General features: G+C 44.6%; 2 long non-coding RNA genes across 5 annotated transcripts in view; one reads left to right on the forward strand and one right to left on the reverse strand.

Annotated features, from left to right (window-relative positions):
* The window catches only part of LOC122445052, an 81,774-nt gene that overhangs the window by 33,920 nt on the left and 24,386 nt on the right, over positions 1-23,468 (forward strand). For 3 of the 4 annotated variants that reach the window (XR_006270432.1, XR_006270431.1, XR_006270430.1), the window contains exons 2-4: positions 15,313-15,393; positions 16,786-16,890; positions 22,942-23,107. This is a non-coding gene — a long non-coding RNA (uncharacterized LOC122445052). The remainder of the gene's footprint in view (positions 1-15,312; positions 15,394-16,785; positions 16,891-22,941; positions 23,108-23,468) is intronic. The other variant, XR_006270433.1, reaches the window with a different exon arrangement.
* On the reverse strand, positions 16,997-22,051 carry LOC122445053. Its single transcript, XR_006270434.1, has 3 exons — positions 21,832-22,051; positions 20,578-20,765; positions 16,997-18,001 (listed from the first exon to the last, which is right to left on the reverse strand). It is a non-coding gene; the product is annotated as an uncharacterized LOC122445053 (long non-coding RNA).

Below are 23,468 nucleotides of genomic sequence, written 5' to 3' on the forward strand. Positions count from 1 at the left end.
CATGGGAAATAGATGGGGAAACAATGAAAACAGTGACAGACTTTATTTTCTTGGACTCTAAAATCACTGCAGATGGTGATTGCAGCCATGAAATTAAGACACTTGCTTCTTGGACAAAAAGCTATGGCCAACCTAGACAGCATATTGAAAAGCAGAGACATTACTTTACCAACAAAGGTCCGTCTAGTCAAAGCTATAGCTTTTCCAGTAGTCTCGTATGGGTGTGAGAGTTGGACCATAAAGAAAGCTGAGTGCCAAAGAATTGATGTTTTTGAACTGTGATGTTGGAGAAGACTCTTGAGAGTCCCTTGGACTGCAAGGAGATCCAACCAGTCCATCCTAAAGGAGATCAGCCCTGAATATTCATTGGAAGGACTGATGTTGAAGCTGAAACTCCAGTACTTTGGCCACCTGATGTGAAGAGCTGACTCATTGGAAAAGACCCTGATGCTGAGAAAGATTGAAGGCAGGAGAAGGGGATGACAGAGGATGAGATGTTTGGATGGCATCACTGACTCGATAGACATGAATTGAGCAAGCTCTGGGAGTTGGTGATGGACGTGGAGGCCTGGCATGCTGCAGTCCATGGGGTCACAAAGAGGTGGACATGACTGAGTAACTGAACTGAACTGAAGCTGTCCAAGAATCCATTTCTTACTTTTATCTGAAATGTATGCCTTCCTCTTGATCATTTACTGCTCTTGGTATAATTTTAAAAATTTTGCTTCTATTTGTTTCTTTAAAAAAAATAATTTCTATCACCCATGGTAGCGTGTCTGTGTGTGTCAGTCAGTCATGTCCAACTCTCTGTGATCCCATAGGCTAGCCCACCAGTCTCCTTCTGCCTGTGGGATTTCTCAGGCAAGGATATTGGAGTTGCCATTTCCATCTCCATCACCCTTGGTAGAGTGGAGGCTTCATTACCTTTATGTTCCCCATATAGAAAGTTACATTATAAAATCACTGTCATGTAAAGAGTTAAAAAAAATTGGGGGAAATGGTTCTATTGAACTAGTCTTTTGATAAATAAAAATAACTTATTTTCTCAAAAAAAAAGGGAAACATTATTTTGACTAGTTCCCCTTTGGGCTGAGGCTGGGCTTGTGGTGGGTTTCAGAGAAGCATGGAATTTTAAATTCTGACCTAAAGAGTCAGTTCAGTCAGTAGAATTTCAGAGAAGCATGGAATTTCTGGCCTCGAAAGTTCTCTGAATATCAAGTCCAACCTCATCCCCCTTAATTTACAAATGAGGCAACTCAGAAAGTTTAGATCACGTCCCAATAATTTAATGGTAACTTGTAAGAACTATGGATAGTCCAAACTGCTAATAAGATTATGCAGTTAGCTTTGCAGAGATTTCATTCCCTGAGATCTCTTATTTGGCCATCCGAGATTTTATTCCCTGAGGTCTCTTATTTGACCATCCAATTGTTGGCTTGTGCCCAAGAGAACCAAACAAACTGAATTCATAACCAAAAAATATGCTATTTCCCTTCCCCTGTCCCACCCAATTGCTTTGGAAGATAGTTTTATGGAAGTGAAATATATTTCTTTCATAGAAGAACAGAAACATTTTGTTTGTCTCCATTCAAGCTCAGAGTTTCACATCTTATAGTCAGTTACAGGATGTTGGTATTCACAGTAAAAACTCAACATCTAGACCCAAAGAGAATTGAGCCCATGTCACAATTACAAATGTACAAGAGAGCTAGTTTGTCTTGGATGCAAACTCTGATATTTTGTAACATTTTGGATTTGGTTCACATAGGAAGCTGTCAATTACTGCCACAAAACCAATCATTCTTTGCTAAAAATACACTTAGAAACTCCATTTCTGACACTTTTAGGAATTTCCTTGGCATTTTACCAAGAAACATCACTTATTTGGAAAGGAAAACAACTCCCATATTTTCTGCTGTAAGTGACCTTTTGCCACGTGGGAGAGCACAGGCATATACCGTCCTGTATGTTGGGCTCTGACTATACAACAAAGACTGGGGAGCCCGCCACAAGCCCAGCCTCAGCCCAAAGGGGGACTGGTCGGAAATAACGTGGGGCATCTGGACTTCACCTTTCTGTTCTGGTGATACTGCTCTGACTTGTCCTAGGACCAAACTTCAGTTGGTCGCTGGATCCTTCCCTTGTCTCCTTTTTCTTGGCCCAGTGCCCTCTTGTGATGCCCTTCTTACAGGATCCTTCCAGATGGCGTGCAAAGCAGTGAAATTCAGAGCACTGGCCTCAGAGTCAGATGGTTCCAGGTTAGGTTTCCATGCTGGGATCTGTCACACTGGTTGTGACCCTGGTGATTTTTCTTGAGACTCTGGTCCTTGATTTCCTCATCTGTGAAATAGGCATACAATGCCTAGTATGGAGAGTTGTTGTGAGGGCTGAAGGAGATGCTATTTGTCTAACATCTAACACACTTGGCACGTAATAGGTATCCATAAGTCAGAGTTCTCCCTTGTGGTTACGCCTAGACTCACAGGGGGCAGTTTTTAAAAATAGCCATACTCAAGACCCATGACCCAGGATTTGACTTAATTGTCAATTTTTAGAAGCTCCCTGTGTGAATCTGGGCTTCCCAGGTGGTGCTAGTGGTAAAGAACTCAGTTGCCAGTGCAGGCGATGTAAGAGATATGGGTTTGGTCCCTGGGTCTGGAAGATCCCCTGGAGAGGGAAGTAACACCCACTCCAGTGTTCTTGCCTGGAGAATCCCATGGACAGAGGAGTCTGGTGGGCTACAGTCCATGGGGTCGCAGAGTCGGACACGACAGAAGCAGCTTAGCATGAGCACATGTGAATCTAATATACAGCCAGGATCATGCTCCCACTGTTATAAATGTTTCTCTCTGATTCTCCAGTTCCTTATAGAAATGAAAATTTAATCGTGAATAATCTAGAATAGCTCTATTTCTGGAGACTGACTCAGGACATGCTATCCCAAGTTCGGAATCGTTGCAATGTGTTTAAATCACTCCCTGGCACATGGTCACTATAACGGCACACACTGAATTCCTTCCATTGCGCCAGGCCTTTCAAAACATTGTTCAGATATTTAAATCTCAACTAATCTGATGAGATAAATGATATTATTGACCCCATTATACTGAGTGAGAAACTAGTAGTCATAAAGGTATATTGAGTTTTTCAACAAAAATTTATTGCATGCATGCCTCTAGGTGGTACATCAAAGGAATACCTCTAGTTGAATGAGTTTGCCTCATTTAAGAGAGAGAGAGAGGCTGGACTCAATTCCAGACTGCCTGACTCAAAGTACGCTTTCCGTCATAGCTTTCGCTTTCCGTCATAGCTTTCTGCCACACAGTGGAATTGCTCAGCCCAGAAGCAGGCACCAGAAGAGGCTCTTGTTTATTCATTCATTCAACTCTCACCCTCCAGGGAGCACTACTCACATCATACTGTGCCTGAACGATGCTCCATGGAATTGCGCAAGCCAGTGGCCCTGCCATTTCTTTCCTTTTTTAAAAAATTAATTTTTATTGGAGTGTAGTTGCTTTATAATGCTGTTAGCTTCTGCTCTATAGCAAAGTGAATTCAGTTACATGTATATATTTATCCACACTTTTAAGAGTTCCTTCCCGTTTAGGTCACCGCAGACCATTGAGCAGAGGTCCCTGTGCTATAGTAGGCTCTTTATTTTATACATAAGAGTTATTTATTTTATACATAGTAGTGTATATATGTCAATCCCAATCTCCCAATCCGTCCTCTTCCTTCCCTTCTTGGTAACTGTAAGTTTGTTCTCTACATCTGTGACTCTATTTCTGCTTTGCAGATAAGTTCATCTGTATCATTTTTCTGGATTCCACATATTAGCAGTATTGTACAATATCTGTCTCTGCTGACTTATTTCACATAGTATGATAATCTCTAGGTCTGTCATTTCATTCTTTTTTATGGCTGGGTAATATCCTATTGTATATACGTACCACATCTTTTTTATCCATGCCTCTGTTGATGAACATTAGGTTGCTTCCATGTCCTGGCTGTAGTAAATAGAGCCGCAATGAACATTGGAGTGCCTGCATCCTTTGCCTAGGAATGGGACTGCTGGATCTATGGTAGCTCCGTTTTTAGTTTTTTAAGGAACCTCCATACTGTTCTCCATAGTGGCTGCCATTTCTATCACTGCCATTCTATAGACAGGGGAACCAGGGCACCCTGAGGGTCTTGGATTCACAATGCTAAAAAGAGCCTCCACACCTCAGGCTGGTTTGCAGGCTTCCAAAGGACAAGGTGTCCTCCTCCTGTGTGCACTGTTCATTGCCTTACATGCTGTGTTTGAGCCACATTAACCAACAGCTGATAAACACCTGGCAAGACCCTCCTGGGGGAGTCAGGGCCCTGAGGGACTGGGATGAATCGTGAGTCTCACTGTTGTGGATTCCAAGCAAATGCCAACCCTAAGCATGTGATTGTGCTGCTCCATGATTATATTTAGCTTGTATTGCATCACATATTCCACCAAACATGTTAAAACCCAGTGCCTGCATCCAAGGAACCAGATATACAAAAGGAGAGTGAGGCGGCTGTGTCGGGAGGAAGGCAGTGAGGCCCTCCTTTCCATGCTGTTTGGGGTTAGGGTTTGTACAGAGAGCTGGTCTCAGACACTGAACCAACACTTGGTGCTTTTGCCTTTCTTACTCTCAGATAGAGTGGGAAGACATGGCCCTGAGAGCCTGAGAATGTGGTTCTCTGTCCTCCAATTACTCCGGTACATGACCTGGGAGCAGCCGGAAGCCTTGATCAGATGAGGCTGGCCTCGTTCAGAAAGTCTAGAACTCTGGTTCTTGAACTATAAGGTGCATCAGAATGCTCCACGGGGCTTGTTAAGACACATTGCTGAGTCTCATTCCCAGAGTTTCTGACTTATTTGCATTTCTGACAAGTTCCCAAGTGATGCTGTTGCTGCCCGTCTCAGGACCACACTTTTAAGACTTCTGGTCTCCAAGAACAAGGCAGTCCCATGGATGCTAGAACAGTCCCAATCTAAGACTAAAAAGCAAGGGGAAGCAAAGGAAGGGTTCACTACTATTTATGTATGAGTTGACATATATTGCATTTGCAGCTTGTATGTACATAGACTATTTCTAGATGGTTATGAAAAACCATGAATGGTAGTTATTGGGGAGAGGGTTGCTTAGGGGTCTAGGGTGGTGGTGTGTTGATTGTTTTCTGGGTCTGACTCCAGCCCAAACAAACTTGAGCTCATTTTCCTTTCTCTACCATGTTCCTTTCAGAGTCTGTCCTCCGCAGCCTCCATCATCTGGTTCCCCTTGATGGTTGACTTCCTCTTGGATTTGGCCAATGAGAGGCACCAGCAGGGATCTGAGGGTGGTAAGAGAGAAAGATGGAGAGATTTCTTCTGTAAGGTCTCCCCACTTTGGTGCAGTGTCTAGAACACACTTAGCCCCAGCTCTCACTGGGCTCCAGTAAGATCCTTTCCTTCTTCAGCTGTTGCTAGTCTCTGGGGCTTCCACATCCCCCTTTTTAATCCCCTTAACCCTACCCACCCAGCTGCGAATGGTCCCTTTATTAACATCTCTGAATTTGAACTTTCTGAACGTGAATTTTGTTTTCTAACTGAAAATGATGGGGAACTTACTAGTTAGTGTTTATCTTTTTCTATTTTGCAATGTGTCTATCATGGATATTCAAAGAATGCAAATATTAAAAGATAAATCATCAAAATGAAAATCCAATCTTAAATAACCTAGATCAGTAAATTCTGAAGAGGCTCACTGGAGAATTAGTCTACTTCAGCACCTAATATACTCTCATTTTGTTTGGCTTTCATCAGATGCCAGCGAGGAATCATGATATATACTCTTGTACATTCCAGCCTTGTCAGTACAGCTAAGGTGAATGTTCCTGAACGAGGGTTATCACTGGTGTCTCTTTGCAGAGTGCACACAGCATCCAGGTACCAGGGTATAATATGGTGGAAAGAAGCTTGGGAATCACGTGGGCTAAATTCAGCTCACATCTCTCCACTTCAGTTCAGTCATGTGCATCTCTTTGCGACCCCGTGGACCGCAGCACACCAGGCCTCCCTGTCCATCACCAACTCCCAGAGCTTGCTCAATTCCTGTCCATCGAGTCAGTGATGCCATCCAAACATCTCATCCTCTTGTCATCCCCTTCTCCTCCTGCCTTCAGTCTTTCCCAGCATCAAGGTCTTTTCCAGTGAGTCAGTTCTTCGCATCGGGTGGACAAAGTATTCCAATGAATATTGGAATCAGTCCTTCCAATGAATATTCAGGACTGATTTCCTTTAGGATGGACTGGTTGGATCTCCTTGCAGTCCAAGGGACTCTCAAGAGTCTTCTCCAACACCACAGTTCAAAAGCATCAATTCTTCAGTGCTCAGCTTTCTTTATAGTCCAACTCTCACATCCATACAAGACTACTGGAAAAACTATAACTTTGACTAGATAGGCCTTGGTCAGTAAAGTAATGTCTCTGCTTTTTAATATGCTGTCTAGGTTGGCCATAGCTTTTTGTCCAAGGAGTAAGCATCTTTTAATTTCATGGCTGCAGTCAACATCTGCAATGATTTTGGAGTCCAAGAAAATAAAGTCTGTCACTGTTTTCATTGTTTCCCCATCTATTTGCCATGAAGTGATGGGACCGGATGCCATGATCTTAGTTTTTTGAATGTTGAGTTTTAAGCCAGCTTTTTCACTCTCCTCTTTCACTTTCATCAAGAGGCCCTTTAGTTCCTCTTTGCTTTTTGCCATAAGGGTGATGTCATCTGCATATCTGAGGTTATTGATATTTCTCCTGGCAATCTTGATTCCAGCGTGTGCTTCATCCAGCCCAGCATTTCTCGTGATGTACTCTGCAGATAAGTCAAATAAGCAGAGTGACAATATACAGCCTTGACGTGCTCCTTTCCCAATTCAAACAAGTCCGCTGTTCCATGTCCAGTTCTAACTGTTGCTTCTTGAGCTGCATACAGTTTTCTCAGGAGGCAGGTAAGGTGGTCTGGTATTCCCATCTCTTTCAGAATTTTCCAGTTTGTTGTGATCCACACAGTCAGAGGCTTTGGCATAGTCAATAAAGCAGAAATAGAGGTTTTTCTGGAACTCTCTTGCTTTCTCTATGATCCAGTGGATGTTGGCAATTCAATCTCTGGTTACTCTGCCTTTTCTAAAACCAGCTTGAATATCTGGAAGTTCACGGTTCACGTACTGTTGAAGCCAGGCTTGGAGAATTTTGAGCATTACTTTGCTAGCGTGTGAGATCAGTACAATTGTGCAGTAGTTTGAGCGTTCTTTGGCATTGCCTTTCTTTGGGATTGGAATGAAAACTGACCTTCTCCAGTCCTGTGGCCACTGCTGAGTTTTCCAAATTTGCTGGCATGTTGAGTGCAGCACTTTCACAGCATCATCTTTCAGGATTTGAAATAGCTCAACTGGAATTCCATCACGTCCACTAGCTTTGTAGTGATGCTTCCTAAGGCCTACTTGACTTCACATTCCAGGATGTCTGGCTCTAGGTGAGTGATCATACCATCGTGATTATCTGGGTCATGAAGATCTTTTTTGTACAGTTCTTCTGTGTATTCTTGCCACCTCTTCTTAACTTCTGCTTCTGTTAGGTCCCTACCATTTCTGTCCTTTATTGTGTCCCTCTTTGCATGAAATGATCCCTTGGCATCTCTAATTTTCTTGAAGAGATCTCTAGTCTTTCCCATTCTGTTGTTTTCCTCTATTTTTTTCCATTGATCACTGAGGAAGGCTTTCTTATCTCTCCTTGCTATTCTTTGGAATGCTGCATTCAGATGGGTATATCTTTCCTTTTCTCCTTTACCTTTAGCTTGCTTTGATTCCATGAGTCTCTTGTCCCTCCTGGGTCCCCAAAGGGGACTCATTCCATCACATGAAGGATCTGTACTGTTTGGACATGGCCTCTTAGATGCCATAGCATTTACATTCTTCCATGAATTCCAGTATATGAACACAACATACCCTCACCCCCGGTCTGAGTCACACGTCTACTAGCTGGAGGAGGGGTGGTCCAGGGGTCAGGCATAAGAGAAGGCTTGAACCTAAGGCACTGAGATTTAGAGGACACAAAAATTGTAAGTAATGATTTTGAAAGCTTAACATCTATTTAGCAAGAGTGATGGTTTAAAGTGGGAAGTCGCCAGATGGTGTGCACGCTAATAATGCCCATCTGTGAGCCATGTCATGAATTATAAAATTGATTTGGAGGAGAACATCTCCTGCTGTTTGTCACAGGTGCCAGAATGTCTCCTCATGCTCTGGGGGTCAGGTATGGAATGAGGCAGGATGAGGTGCATGTTGCTTAAAAATAACATTATATGGTGTTTTGTATAACAATGTTAAAATACTTGAATGCTAGTTAATTTGTTACAAATATTTGTGGCATCCAGAACTTCCTGCTTCACACACGCCTGCCTCCAGGAGCGTGGAGGTGCCTGGCCCTAGGTAGGGCTGCCTGTCTCCAATGCTGCGTTGGGCCACTCTTGACCTTCTGCCCTGATTCTGGTGAGCTTGGCTCGGGAGCCTCTTCACTGCGATGTGGATTTCTGTCAAGGGCCTCAGGTGCTCTTGCATCCAAGGCCAGTTTGCTCCTGTGTCTCCACCTTGATGCTGCAAACTCTTCCTGTCTGGTGTCACAGCTGCAGGTGACAGAGGTTCCCTCCTTCCTCCTCGGTCCCTGAGGACCGGGTCCCTTGGTTGCCTTGCCTGAATGCTCTGCTAGGAGAGGGGATGAGCAGCTCCCTCAAATCTCTAAGGCACAGTTCTTCACCCATCAAGATACTTCATTAAGGAGTTTCAGTAAGGGCTGATGTAAAGCGTCAGTGGGAAGTGGTGATGGGGGCAGAGAAGCCCCAGGGCAGCCTGCATACTACTTTTATGCCCCACGCACACTCCTTCCCTTGCTCTCTGTCTCACCTGCAGGGAACAACGTCCCCTTGCTCCCCACAAATCCCCAACTCAGTGCTTCCCCTGTGAAACCCCCTTACCCTTCACACCATGGGGGTCTTCTTTCCCAGAACCCCTGCAGGCGTGGCATCCACCTGCCCGCACTTTGCTTTATGCTGCATTCAGTTATCTTCGCTTGGGCTTGTCTCTCAGGTAGGATGGAAAACTCGCCAGGGAGAGCCACGCCTTCTGTGTCTTTGCACCCTCTCCCATAGTGTGCCTGACCCAGAACTGGAAAGACGTGTATGCTAAGTCACTTCAGTCATGTCAGGGTCATTGCGACCCCAGGGACTGTAGCCCGCCAGGCTCCTCTGTCCATGGGATTCTCCAGGCAAGAATACTGGGGTGGGTTGCTGTGCCCTCCTCCAGGGGATCTTCTTAGACCCCAGGATCAAACCCACGTCTTCTGTCTCCTACATTGCCGGGTGGGTTCTTCACCACTGGTGCTACTTGGGGAGCCCTGGAAGACACGGGCAGCTTCATGACTCTTATCCATGTGTAATCCATCTTGTCCTGTTGTTTCAGCAGTCCTCAGTCCTCACACTGCACTAGAATTACCTGGGGAACTTAAAATGTGCAGGTTCTCAGGCCTGTTTCACTAGATCTAGAACGGAGCCCGGTTAGGGATGTTTATTTAAAAGCTCCGCCACATGAGTTTAAGGTGCAGCTCCGAGCATGCTGTGAACCAGGATCACTTTGTCCTCAGCTGTACTTAATTCCCCTGTCACTTCAGTTTGTCTGCTGGCTGCACTTTCTCCACTTTAATATTTCAAATGATATCTTACAAGTTAAATTGCAACCCTCAGCTCCTTTTTGATATAATACACAAGGAATCATCTTTAAGCCAGTGGAAACTTTCGCCATTACCTCATTGGGCAGCGAGTCAAGCTGTAAAAAACCATACGAGTGATTCCTTCAAATTGAGACTCATTAATCAGTGAGCCGTCCTCCGGGCACCTGTGTAAAGCCAGGCAGTTGCCATTTGTGACACTCTGTTTCCTTCACCCACATAAATCAGGCAGAACTAGCGAACAACAAAGGTACTGTTACCTCAGGGTCACCAACAGGTAATGAGAAAAGAATAGGTAAAGAGGGAAAAAACAGGAATGATGAATCAATGAGGTTATTATGACAAAATGATTTAATATGTGAAAGTGAATTAAGGAGGTTTTGATAGCATTTACAAGTTTCATTTCACTTGAGAATCACAGTGAATTCAGTATCTCCTGAAAAACTTTTAAGAGTATTTTATTTTGAAGACGTTCTGCTAACAAGACAGGAAAAACAGTCTTGAGGACTATTTTCCCCATTTCCCCATTTTCCCCAATTAAAACTGCAGTTTTAATTACTGAGGAAAGGAAACCATGAGGTGAAAAGGATAAAAAAAAAAAACCCAGTAACCCACAGAATTCTTAAAGAGTCAAAGTGATTTTAAATGAATATTTTTGTAAGATGGTTAAAACAAGGAAACTGTGAGGAAGTGTACACTATTTTACACTTCTCTAAATTATGTTTTTCAAAAATTTCCATTGGGCATCAATGTACTTTTAGATATTCTGTCAGATTAATTTTCTAAACAGTTGCTTTAAAAACAATTTTGTTTATCTATTCAGAATTAAAAGAGCTATTATACTTTGTTATAAACTGTGGAGCTGCTTTACTGAAGATCTATCGTTTCAACTTTGTCTCTTCAGTGTACAGTTGAATTAGGCTCTAGAATTAAATAAGTTCCTTCTGCATCTACACAGTTATTGTTTTCATGAGCAAAATTTCCATTGTTCCATGAATCTTTAGAATGGGTTGCTTTCCCTTGGATATCTTTTCAGGGTATTGTTTTTATTAAAATTTGCCATCTTCCTTTTATGGAGAAGTTCACACTGCTCATACGTCCAGAGCTTTCACATACCATAATTCTGCCCTATGAAATATAAACAGAGACCAAGGATCACCAATACTGTAAAATCCTCCAATATGAAGGAAGGTGACCCTAAAACAAATATACAGGCTAAAGGAATGCAGATTGATGAGAGGAGATGAAGAGAGCAGAAGAAAATGCTGAAACAATTAGAATTCACGTCATCCGGGAGACACAAGGAATTACTGTACCCATTTTAAAAAATGAATCAAACTTGAGGAAGAAGGAAGAAGACCAGGGGAAAGCAACGTGGGTTAGAATGGTTGGCGTCAAGGAAGAAGTGAGTCTCAAGTTTCATCACCCTTTGAGAGTGAGCATTCCATAATGCAGGAGCTGTATAATCGAAGGTGTGGAATCAGGAATAAAGCAGTGTGTGTCTCAAAGACAGAGCAGTCGCTGGGACTGAGATTACCCTGAGAGTAAGGATACATGCTGAGCAGTTGTGGGGAATGAGAATGGACAAGTAAGATGAAGCCATGCTGATGAGGGCTTTGACAGTAGGATTTTGGATTTAGTTCCATAAGCAATAGATACACACTGTAGTTGGGGGTGCATGTGAGCCTGGGGGCTGGGCCACTGAATTGCAGTTGCCATAAGCTTCTTCAGGTTAGTGGTGGGGTGGAGAGACACAAGTCAGAAGACAGATTAAAGCTTATAGGAAACACCCAAAAGCTAAGTGATGTTATTGTAAAATAAAAATTACATCTATTACAATTTTTAAAAGAAACAGAAAGCATTATTTGCCTCCAAATTTTCTTCATTGATTATAACTAAGACCCTGAGTTATTTTGTTAAACAGCATTTCCAAAAAAAGCATCATGGCAATAATTATTGCAAGATCACTGATGAGTATTATCTCTCAAAAAGGCTCTTTATACACCACGGGGATGGTTATAATTCTGCCACTGCTTGGGGAAAAAAATCAAACAGTGCGTTTATGCTTTACTTACATAGAGAAGCATTAGAACGTAGTGGTCTAGGTTCAAATTCAAGATAAGCCATGTTAGAGAAGTCATTTAACCTTAACCTAACCTTTTAACCTCAGTTTCCTTATCTGTAAAATGGGAATAGTGATAATTAGGAAAATACCTGTCACATAATAAATGTTAACTTACTATGCTGTGAGGTCAATGTTATGTTTATAGATTCATTGATTAGAATATTGGCTGCTTAGAGCTAGTTTATATTAGAAAGAATACCGCCATTTATTGCAGTGGTAAGGGAAGAGTTAAGATGCTGTAAGTAATAATTAAGTAATGAACAATGGGAAATGTAATCAAAGTCACCATTTAAGGACAAAGCACCATTCCTTGGTTTTGAATCTATTATAACTGTAGTATTAATAGTAATAAAGTGCTTGGTTTCTATAGAACCAGGACTTGGAAACAAAGCCAAGTGACATATGTATATATTTATTTAATGGTGGGAGACCCAGCACATTTGGCGATGGGCACAGTGTTCCAGTCAGTGGGATGAAATGCGAGCCTCACGCCAGCTTCTTTAGAGGGACTGTTATTCATCACAGCTGTAATGTTCCCTTCAGAGAGCTCCCACCAGAATGGAAAAGGCGCATTGGCAATTTATGTACAAAAGCCAACCCACGCTTGGCTTTGAAAATTCACTGGGAAAACTGTATGCAGTCTGTTAGTTATTCATGGACATGCTCTGGTTTCTGATGGAAGTGCTGTGGTTTTGTTTGTTATCATCACAGTAAAATTAGAAAGCAGCAAAGAAAAATTAAAGGACTGGCATGTAGACATATTCTAGCTGACAAATCATTACGTGTAAGTTTTCATGGTTCAGCCGCCATGTAAAAATAGTCATAATTCACACAGCCCTGTGTTTGGGGTATGCAAACTGGACTTTGCCCTGATTGTCGGCCCTGCCCCCACCTTCCTTTGGTAAAATTATAGAGTCGTCCTCTGCCCTGGATCACTCAGCATGCCCTGCAGAGCTGAGGGTTTGGGACAGCCTTCCTCAGCAGTGCCGTTTATGTAAGCTACACTGAAACATCTTTTAACATCTAATGAAACAATGTAACTGAAGATATAAATTTGCAAAACGCTGCAGAGCTGAATCTTGATTGAAAGGGAATATTATCTCCGGTTAACCTTTGAACTGAAATAGTTTCCCTGCCCCTTAATTAGACAAGTGTGTAAGTCTAGACAGCAAGATGTCTCCTCAAGTAACACTCTCTTACATCCACAGAGGAATGCTATGCTGTTCTAAAAGCACATTCGCATCTACCATCACAAGCATCACAACGCCCGTTTTACAGGTGCAGACATCGAAATCCAAGGAAGTGAACTGCTCTGCCCCAGACTTCACCACTAGGAGAGGCAGAATTGGGGTTTGAATCCAGGGCCCGGTGAAGGGTCCAACATTTATGCCACTTTCCTGAAATGTGTTTTGGAAGGGAAGTAGGACTTTGTTTCCTATTTAATGATGAATTATTCCTATTAATAATTTAATGATGAATTAAATGTTTATTTAAATGATAAAGAATACAAATACAGTTTGTTTTAGTCCCAGGCGGAAAAGCAGGCATCCCTGGTGCTCAGACAGTAACGAATGTGCCTGCAGTCTAAGAGACTTGGGTCCAGTCCCTGAATTGCGAAGATCCCCTGGAAAAGGAAATGGCCAGCCCCTCCAGTATTCTTCCCTGGAGAGTTCCAGGGACAGAGGAGCCTGGCGGGGTACAATCTGTGGGGTCGCAGAGAGTTCAAGACGACGGAGCAATAAGCCTTTTACCCTCAGAAAAGCAAGCCTGACACTGCAATGCTTGAGTATGGAACGCAGGAGAAATGGGGTGCGGTCATTCTCTTGGCTGATTTTCTGTCCATGGGATCAGTCCTGTGCCCATTTTACTTCAACCAGCCCAGACCTGGGCAGCCGCTGCGTAGCAAGCAATCTGCCAGACACCGCGGGCACCAAGGGTCAAGTTTCGGCCTTTGGCTCAGAAGTCCTTTTCGGAGGCAGACAGGCAAACAGCACCTCACAGTATCCTAAGGCTGTGACAGAGAGGCGCACACAGGCTGCCAAGGGGAGCCCTGGGGAGGCTGGGTGTGTCAACTGAGGAAGATTTTCTGCAGGAGGAAGTATCTCAGATCGGTTTTGGAGGATGAGTAGGAGTTTTCCAAGCAAGGAAGAGGGGAAAGAAATACCAGGAATGCTCAGAGACATGGAGACAGACAACAGGAATAAAGACAGTTTCTGCTGAGGGACACAGGGAAGGAGGGGCACTTTAAAGGGGAGTAGCATGTAATCATAAAGACAGTTGAGTTCACATACTGCTTGCCTTGTGCCAGGCTCTGTTCTAAGCACTTTACGTGTACAAACACATTTATCATCCACAGTTTTGCAAGCAGGCAACTGAGACACACAGATATTAAGCAGTCTGGCCAATAGTCCATGGCCCATGCTCTCAACACTATGCCATCCTGCCTTCCAGAAATGTGTGCGTAGCAGAGAGAGGGAGAGGGAGAACAGGGGAAGCTTCCAGAGAAACAGAGATGAGCAGAATTTTGGAAAATCTGTGCACTTTAGGAAAAAATTAAACCAGTGGAGGGACTTTATTCTGGAAGAGTGGGGTGAGAAGGCAGAGGAAGAAATTGAACCTCAGTATTATTAAGGAGCCTGTACATTAAACTCAAATAAGAATTTTTTCTCCTGGGTAGGAGTAAGCTGTGTCAGACCTATGTCCCCTAGAGGGCTTGTCAAGGAGCCTTCCTGCAGGCTCTGCTCCCCGTAAATGTTTCGAATAGTCAGAATCCTGCCATGTTATTAGGGCAGCACAGGAGGAAAGCATGGATTTGTTGGAATGCATGAGCCCTTTGGGTGCAGATGTTTAATAAATATTGATTGATAACAAATCATAGTGCTATAACTAAGGTTAGTAAAATTAATTGGAAACACGTTGAATGTTAGCTTAGTTGTTATGACTCATGGCTAACAGGTGAAAATTCAATAAGTAAAGTTTTACCCTTTTCCTCATTTTTAAGGACGTTAATGTAGATAAGCTGTCACTAGCTAATAAGAAGTTCAAAGTCAAATTTACAGTCCTCTTCTGTCAAAGAAGAAAGAACTCTGTGATAGGTATTCTAATTACTAATCTTGCCATCATTTTATCTTATTTTTTCAGTGCTTATTTCCTCTCCATATTTACTATTTCCTTTAAAACAATTTTTACTGCACTCTATGTAATCTTTGAAAATGCCCACGAATTCTTTTGCAATGAGGTAAAGGTGTAATTAAATACATACATAAACCAGATGTTACTTGAAGACCCCTTGGAGGGTTAGTTAAAATTAGTTTACCCCTGATCAGAGGAACTCAAATAATTCCCATGATTTCCACACTCCTGTGGGCCATGTCGATTCAAACCCACTAATTCATTTTTCTTCTCGTTCTTTCAACAAGCATTTATTGACCACCTCTACATCCCAGGCACCATTGCATTGATGGCAAGTCCCTGTCCTGGAGGATCTTCCATCCTAGTAGGTGAGAGGCAGGCAAAGAAGCAGACAAGAGCAAAAGAATTATGTACGTGAAAAGCTAGTTCCAGGGAGTGAAAAGTTTGATGAAGAAAAGGAGACAAGGAGATGTGGGGTGGGGGGTGAATTTCCCCTGTGGGCTCAGGGAAGTCCTCCCTGAAAGGTTACCTCTGACTGGGGCCTGAATGACCAGCCTGATGGCCTGCAGGTCTGGGGGAGGAACTGCAGGCAAAGACAACCATCAGGATCAAGGCTTTGAGGTTAGGCTGGATGGGGAGAATGAGTGGCAGGGGTTAGATGCACTTAGGAGAGGGGGCTGGAAAAGAAGATGAGTGGCCAAGGTGGGCCAGGTCACAAAAGGCTTTGTGAAAGGCCAGGGGAGATGGGAGTTCATTCTTATTTGGGGTCTGAAGGCTTCTGCCTTATGGTTTTTAAAGACCGCAGTTTCTATTTTGTGGAAGGAAGATTGCAGAAAAGTAGGAGACCCATTGTGGGGGGCTCTTGCAATTGTCTGGGGTCAGATAGTGGCCCTGGAACTACAGGTATTGGGCATCCAGGGAGAAATACAGTGGATCCCTGAACGGCATGGGTTTGAACTGTGTGAGTCCACTTATACACATGGATTATTTTCAGTAGGAGATACTACCCTACTACACGATCTGCCGTTAGTTAAATACGTGGATGCAGAATCACGGATGTGGAAGAACCTCATCCTGTATTTCTCCCTGGGTGCCCAACACCTTGTAGTTCCAGGGCCACTATCTGTCCCCAGACAATTGCAAGAGCCCCCATGCCAATGACTGACTTTAAATTATATGTGAATTTTCTACCGCATAGAGGGTGGATGTCCCAAACCCGGCTGCTGTCAACTGCAGACAGCGGTAGGTTCACTTTTAGAGATGCTGAGACAGAGGCAAAACTCCCGCCTCAGTCCCCCACCCACACCCTTTTGCTGACTTCTGCAAGAAATTTAATTGCATCAAAACTATAATTTTTGGAAGTTTACTTAAGTTTGAGGAGCGAGAGGGAAGGGCTTACTTTGGGGAACCTGTGAGCATCTTTGACAGGGCCCCGTTTGTCTCACTCCACCCTCTTTTACGGGTCTGTCATGCCCACCCACGAACCCTCCTCTCTATGCAAATCCCCCAGCACTTATAATCCTGTCCTCACTGCGCCCTGCCTCAGAGGGAGCAAGCCTTTTACCTCAGTGCCAGTCGAAGATCATTGCAAATGTATTAAATCAGATGAAATCCACCCACCGTCCTCATTACATGTTAGTTACATGTGAACTGACTTGTTACTGACTAGGTGGTACACTGTTACGGTTTGTTAAGCATTTCATTAGACTTTTATTTTATGGTTTATTTTTCTGTTACAGTAATCCATTTTTATTTTTCAGGCCCCAAACATTTTGTGGGACATTACAAAACTCACATCCTCTGTGCCCATGACTCTTCGTGATTCCAGCAACCGTGGCTGAGGGGCCAGGCTCGCTGGCACCGTGGTGAGTGACGTCACCTGCATGTGACTACACGTGTACCCTGAAGGATGAATCGCAGTGTCAGCAGGCTTCCAGGACACTGCTCACGACGCAAACGTGCGTCTCCCCACCCTCCCCTGTTGCAGTGGGCTTCCCGGGCCGTCCGCCTTCCTCTGACTCACACTCCTCTGCTCCCAGGACCTTGGGCCCAGAAAGGTCAACCCAGAGCCTGAGGCAGTAGAAATTCTGGATCCTGGGTTCTCCATGGCCGATCTAGGGTGAGAGCATGGCTTCCACTCAGAAGCCCCTGAGGGTGGGGCACAGACTGGGCAGAGAGAGGAACAGCTGGAAGAAGGGACTCAGGACCCTCACATGCAGGAATCTTGAGGCAAAGAGATGGATACGAAGCCTGGAGGAAAGGGAGAAGGTGTGTGTGGCGGGGTAGGGGTACAGAAGCATGGTACCGGCCAAGGTCTGGCAGCTGCTGGGAGGACAGGCCTGCTCCTGGTGGGTTCCTCTAAGGCAGCCTCACCTCCTTGGCTCCAGCAGGCCCTGCAGTTTGTGTTTCAACAACCACACAGCTCACCTGGGCGCACCCTTCCCTGCACAGTTCTCATGCCCCTCCTCCCCACCTTCTTTTTCCAGCACTTCTTAGAGATAGAAGGGATCCTCCCTGTGTGTGGAGCCTCAGACATCAAGGTCACAGCAGATTTAGGGGTTGAACACATGACCCCTAGAGCCAGGTTACCACGGCTTACATCTGAGCTCTGTGCTCCGTCACCTGGGGGTGTGGCTAAAACTCAGCCTCTGTTCACTGATGCCAAATAGGAACATGGAGACAGCGATTTGGGTGACGTAGAAAAGAGTAGCTCCTATGGGTGTGTCAGGCACAGGGGGCCACAGCAGGCCAATGCCCTCCATCTGTCCCAACCATGAGGTGGAGTGAGGAGGGTTGTAGTGTTCCGGGAGCAGGTGTTATCAGCTCATGGACATTCTTCTGATTGGTTGGCGGCGGGGTAATCGGGAGTCAACATCTTCAACGTTCTGGTTCCGTCCAGTCTGAGGTCTCCATGCTTGTGGGCAGCACACAGTTGACTTCTCCCACCTGGTGGGGGTTTCAGTATCTGCAAAACAGCTCACAGGACGTGACAATATCAATCTATAGACCTTGAGGTAGAATCCATAGACCTGACTTTGTTTAATGGCTAAAGTATTATTATTTCGTCTTTTTTTTCCTTTCTTTCTGCATTTTCTCACTTCTGTGATTAAACTTATTCTTTGACTAAAGTTTTTCTACAGACAAAAGGCAGGCAGAAGGCATGGGTGGGGGCCTATCCTGGGAAGGATTCATAAGATTCTGCTCGGTTACCTGGGCCCTGGGCCTACTTCTTATCATGTCTGTGCCTCAGTTTCCTCAGTTGTAAATGGGCTGGAAATAGTTCCCATTTCACCACCTTGTGATGTCAACTGCTAAATTCCTAGCATATACTGAAAGTGAAAGTCGCCCAGTCGTGTCTGACTCTTTGTGTCCCCATGGACTGTAGCCTGCCGGGCTCCGCTGTCCATGGGGATTCTCCAGACAAGAATACTGGAGTGGATAGCCACTTCCTCCTCCAGTGTATCCTCCCAACCCAGGGTCTCATGCATTGCAGGTATTATTTACCAGCTGAGCTACCAGGGAAGCCCTCCTAGCATATAAGGATTCACAAATGCTTCACTATTATTGTTTTAAAGGTTTATCAAAACAAGATCACAAAACTGTGGCATATTTTAAAGTTTACCTTAGCAAGTTATAATTTTAACTCAGAAAACACAGTAGTATGTAACTGCTATGCCGTCCCATGCTAAGTCGCTTCAGACATGTCTAACTCTTTGCAGCCCTATAGACTGTAGCTCACCAGACCCCTCTGTCCATGGAATTCTCCAGGCGAGAATACTGAGTGGGTTACCAGTGCGCCTCCTCCAGGGAACCATCCTGACCCAGGGGTTGAGCCCCCGTCTCCTGCAGCGCCCCCACTGTAGGCTGATGCTTTACTGGTGAGCCACCGGGGGGCCCGTGTAAGTGTGCTGTTCTCGGGTGATTGCATGTTTGTTTTCCTTTAATTCATTTGCAGTACCTGAGATGAGGTGTGGGTCCGTCACAGGACACAGTTTAGAGTTGAACAAGAAGCATCTATATACAATGCCTTTTTAGGAAATAACGTCCACGATTCAAGTTTGAGATGCTTTGTGAATGTTTGTCTCCAGGCCAAGTGCTTTTCCTGGTCCCTCTCTGACCTCCCACTCCCACTCTCATTCATATCTTAAAATGATGACAGCACATAAGTGTGGGAGCTGGATTAGACCCCGTCTCCTAGCTCTCGGATTTTAAAATGGGATTAACAGGGTATGAGATAGGGAGGACTGATGCACGGCTAAAACTCCTGTGTCCTATAAACAACTGAAGTCAGGCAGTCTTTGAGGAGATGAAGGACCGCAGGTCCTGGCCACAGGAGAGCTGTGGAAGGAGACAAACTCTGTCTTTTCAGCCACGAAGTTGTGTCCGACTGTTGGTGACCCCAGGGAGACTGCAGCGTGCCAGGCTTCCCCGCCCGTCACCGTCCCCCAGAGTTTGCTCACACTCAGGCTCTCGCTACCACCCGATGGTTTTAACTCATCATGTCTGTGGGTGATTTTCAACCAAATGGCACTTTAGGGCCACAAACATGACCCTAAATTACAGCAGTCCATGAATTAGGAGGAAGTGGAGGGCGTGGCAGCCCACTTCAGTATTCCCGCCTTGTGAATCCCACGGACGGAGGAGGCTGGTGGGCTCCTGTCCATGGGATTGCAGCTGACGTGACTTAGCGCCTGTGCGTAGGAGACAGAGAGGGAAGGCTGAGTGAGCCCCACTCCCTGGTTTCCTCTGGAAACATCAGTGCATGAAGGGCTTTGCGGTTGCTTCTGTAGGAATGTTACTTGCAGATCTTTAAAAACAGGAGCCTTGGCTGCTCTCTGGGAAGCTGAGATGAAAGCCTACCTAGACTGGAGCAGACTGGCTGACCTTTCAAAGGCCCTTTTATCCTTGAGCGCCTGGTTTTGATGTAATGTTGAGTATTTTTCAACTTCCTATCAAGAGTCAGGGAGATATGAAAAATAAGGTCGGGTTCTGCACTCGTTGCTTCATGCATTTTTAAAAGGTTTTTAAAATGGATAAACATTGTAGTCACTCAATAAATAGTATTCCAACAAGATGAGAAATTTAAATTTGTCTATTTTGCAAATCTAAGAGTTCAGAATTCCTATGCAAGAGTCCTTTGGGGGGAAGCACCATGTTTTTTAAAAAATGGGAGACAAATCCTTGTTGATCAGCCCGTAGTAGAAACACACCACATTTTTGTTGCATGAAGGAGATATTGAGGAACACAGTTTTTTATGTCTTAATGTTTATTATTTTGGAGAAAATAAAGTCAATGGATAATGATGACAATTAAAAAAATAGCTGACATTTATTGAAAGGACTTTTTAATCTCAGTTACCTGCTGCTGTGTAACAAATCACTACAACATGTAGTAGCTTAAAAGAATATTTTATTATTTCTTAGTATTCCAGGTGGAACTAGTGGTAAAGAACCTGCCTGCCAATGCAGGAAATGTAAGAGACACGGGTTCAGTTCCCAGGTCTGGAAAATCCCCTGGAGGAGGAAATGGCAACTCACTCCAGTGCTCTTACCTGGAGAATCCCATGAACAGCAGAGCATGTATACACTCCATAGGGTTGCGAAGAGTCAGACATGACTGACGCGACTGAGCGGGCAGGAGTCTGCGGGTTGACTGGGCTCAGGTGGGTGGTGCTTCTGCTCCACATGGTGTCTTCTAGGGCTGGAATGTCCAAGATGGATATCTTGCTGGATGAGATGCCTGGAACAGAACAGCTAGGGTTTGAGTTGGTATTTCTCTTTCTCTCCAGGGAGTTTCTCCAACAGGATCACCTAACTTCTTTACATGGTAGCTCAGGGCTTCGAGAGCAAATGTCCCAAGACAAACCCCTATATGCAGGGATTTATTAAGACTCTGCTTCCATACCACTTGCTAGTATCCCATTGGCCAATGCAAGTTATCCAGCCAAGTCCAGAGGACTTGGAGGGAGGACATTACTCAAGGGCTAGTATTGGAAGGCATGGTTCATTTGAGGCCCCCAGTGTAAGTCAACCACACAAACCCACTTGCCACACCTGTGTTGGACATTTTACGTCAATGTATCCTTTTAAAATTTACAGTACTGTAAAGTGTGTACTACTTAGACTCTTCATTCTAAGAGGAAAAAACCAAGACACAGAGAGGTTACTGACTATTACCCAAAGCCAAAACTGGTAAGAACTGACAGGATTGGAGTTGAATTTAAGCCATCTAACCCTAGAATCTGAACTCGTAACCTGAAGGCACAACCACAAGACTCGAGACTTACTAACTTCAAAAGTAAATAATATCTCAGAAACATTTAGGTAATATTTGCTTTAGAAGTTCGGGGCTTCCCTGGTGGCTCAGGGGTAAAGAATCCACCTGTTAATTCAAGAGAGATGGGTTCAATCCCAGGTCTGGGAAGATCTCACACACCGTGGAGCAGCTAAGCCCATGAACCACAAGTGCTGGGCCTGTGTTCTAGAATCGGGAGCCCAGCTGCTGAGCCCTTGCATGAGGGCCGCTGAGCCCTTGCATGACAGCGGCTGAGCCCTTGCATGACAGCCGCTGAGCCCCGCGCGCACGAGAGCCCGTGCCCGGCAGCAGGAGGAGCGCCTGCAGCGAGCAGCCCGAGCGCCACAGCTAGTGAGTAGCCCTCACCCTCCTGCACTAGAGAAAGCCCACACAGCAATGAAAAACCAGCACAGCCAAAAATAAAGAAAAAAATTTTTAAAGACGCTTATACATTCAGTAACATTTCTGAGAATTCTGTCCTCCTCCTTCTAAGAGGGCATATACATCTCACCTCCTGAAAGAATGGTGAACCAGGAGAGGCAGGAGCACTGAGTTGTTGCGTTCCATTGACCGGGGTTAGAATTTTTCTTCTCCTTACTCATAGAGACACTTGGTAACTTCATTTCCTCAGCTGTAAGTTGGGAATGATAATCTGTAACTTGCAGAGTTGTGGTGAGAGACATATAGTGAGCACAAAGTATGGAGAATGTTCTTGATGCGTGGAAGGTGTTCATGCCTGTGTCTCAGTATGCATCCTGGACAGAGCTGAGTGTGGCAGGACATACAGGGAGCAGATTTTAGGGATTCAGGATCTCCTGCATGAGCTCACTGGAGAGTAATTAGGGCAGTGAGTTTTAACCATAGCACAGGCCATTATATTCACCCACAGCTGGGAAGCATGGACAAGAATAGAGCGAGAGAAATTACAGGTCTGGAACAGACCATCCCAGAAACAAAGGAAAAACAGGCACCATGGTGCCCGGAGGACTCATGGCTGGTATCCTCACAGAACTAGTCTAACTGATCCAACTCAACTTGACCAGGTTCTATTATCTGCAAATTTAATACAGTTCTAAGAGTCTTTTAGGGCATCCCCCAAATTTAGAGAGTCATTTACTCCTGAATACAGATCAATCATCTGGTCCTGGTCACCTTCTAATACAGAAAATTATTTTTGATTCTAGTGAAATGGGGGAAAATGGAGAAAAGAAAAAAAACCAATTCATCACGGGTAACTTTCCAAACCTTAGTTTCCATTGTCTGGTTGTGCCCTTAGCTGTCTGTTGGTTTTGAGGCAGTTCACAGCTGGAAGAAACAGAACTCCACATTTCTTCCTCTGGGGTTTGAATGATGGCTTTTTCCATGGTTTTATGGTCACAGTTCTACACATGAGTTATGGCAGCTTTAAATTACAGCCACAATATTATGGGAAAAAGGATAAATCCCTCACTGCCTTCTTTCATCTCCAGAGCAGTTGGGAAGTGGGGAGGAGGCCACTTACCCGAAAGGAATAAAATGATGTTGGGGGAGGTGTCTGGGTCAGAAGAGGCAGCTGGCAGCAGGCTTTGCTGAAAATGCTCTCAAACACTAACTCGTTATTACACAAATCTCTCTTCCCCAGATGCGAGAGGAAGGACGAAAGAGGATAAGTGAGGAAGATGAGAACCGGGCGAGCCCTCTTACACTCTGCTCGTTCCACTTAGCTCACTGATGGTAACTGCCCAAACGCTACTCTGTGAGGACTCAAGGATACTCTCTTCCCAAAGCAAGCTTTTGGCTTTTTAAAGGTAATTTCCAACACTCCCTTAAGTGTGCTTCTCACTGTCCCATAGCTGAGTGATCCCGAGTGCGGTGCCTCAGTTACGTGGTATGATTTCCGCCCCATTAGCTCGTAAACTCAGGCACATTAATGCAGCCTCCCTAAGCCCAGTTTTGTCATCTGTGAAATGGACAGGACACCTACCTCGCAGTGTTATTTGGGGTAGCTAAGAGCTGTTGTTTGCACTTTCCTTTCTCTCACCTTCTTTCAGACTCTGCTAACTCTGCATCCCATGTGTCTCTGAGATGGTTTCCTTCTTCTCCATCATCTTGCTGATGCATCATCTTTCTCCTGAACCATGGCAGGGTCCCCCAACAGGTTTCCCTACC

Source organism: Cervus canadensis, chromosome 7 (assembly GCF_019320065.1).
Source record: "Cervus canadensis isolate Bull #8, Minnesota chromosome 7, ASM1932006v1, whole genome shotgun sequence".
Classification (NCBI taxonomy): domain Eukaryota; kingdom Metazoa; phylum Chordata; class Mammalia; order Artiodactyla; family Cervidae; genus Cervus; species Cervus canadensis.